Source organism: Corvus brachyrhynchos, unplaced genomic scaffold (assembly GCF_000691975.1).
Source record: "Corvus brachyrhynchos isolate BGI_N302 unplaced genomic scaffold, ASM69197v1 scaffold875, whole genome shotgun sequence".
Lineage (NCBI taxonomy): Eukaryota > Metazoa > Chordata > Aves > Passeriformes > Corvidae > Corvus > Corvus brachyrhynchos.
This window is the reverse complement of record NW_008238107.1, coordinates 60,975-62,168: the sequence shown is the minus strand read 5'-3', so window position 1 is coordinate 62,168 and position 1,194 is coordinate 60,975.

Genomic DNA, 1,194 nt, shown 5'->3' with positions numbered 1-1,194 from the left:
GACTGGGAGTCCCTGGTTCGAACTGGGGTCGCTCTGGAGGGAGCTCAGCGTCCCCCAGACCCCGGGTGGGGGGAGGGGGAGGACTTCACAAACAGCTCAACTGGGTGGGTTTATTAGAAATTAATTAATTAATTAACACCCCGCCACCCCCCATGACACCAGATGGGGTCACCGGGCGCACCTGGCCTGGTGTCCCCGTGTCCCCTCTGCTGTGCCCTGGGGGAGGTGGCACTGTGGTGACCCAGCACAGCCCCACTGTCACCCGGTGCTGCACTGGTGTCGCTGTCACCTCGTTATGGGGGTGACACCGTGATCTGTCACAGCCCAGTGTGGCCTTGGGGTGTCCCCATGTTGTCACCCAGAGTTCGTTGTGAGGGTGCCACTGGTACCGGGGCCCCATCACAGCTCCATGTCACCATCGGGGTGTCCCAGTGTCACTGTCACCTGAAGTCCATTGTGGGGGTGACACTGAGACCCCCACCACAGTTCAGCGTCCCCCTGAGGTTTCCCAATCACCCCCAGTCCATCGTGGGGTGACAATATGTGACCCATCACAGCTCGGCATCCCCACGGGGTGTCCCAGTGTCACTGTCACAGCTCAGCATGGGGGTGACACTCTGACCCTGTCACTGCCTGGTGTCCCCATGGGCTCTTCCCGTCTCCCTGTCCCCATTACAGCCCAGTGTCCCTGACCCTGTCACATCCTGGTGTGTCTGCTGAGCTGTCCCAGTGTTCCTGTCCCAGCCAGCTGTTACTGTCCTTGTCCCTGTCAAATCCCAGTGTTCCCATCAAGCTGTCCCTGTGTCCCTGGTGTCCCCATTGAGCTGTCCTGCTGTCCCAGTGCCCTGTCACACCCCGGTGTCCCCATTGAGCTGTCCTGGTGTCCCAGTCCCACCCCAGTGTCCCCATTGAGCTGTCCTGCTGTCCCAGTGTCCCAGTCACACCCCAGTGCCCCCACCAAGCTGTCCCAGTGTCCATGTCCCTGTCACACCCCAGCGTTCCTGTCACATCCTGGTGTCCCCCTCAAACGGTCCCAGTGTCCCCACCACAGCCAGGTGTCCCTGTTGAGCTGTCCCACTGTCCCGTCCCAGTGTCCTCATCATTCCCCGGTGTCCCCCTCGAGCAGCCCCTCGTCCCCCACCCTCAGCCCCTCGTCCCCACGGGTGGTGCCCAGGACGCCCCCAGCTGCCCCCA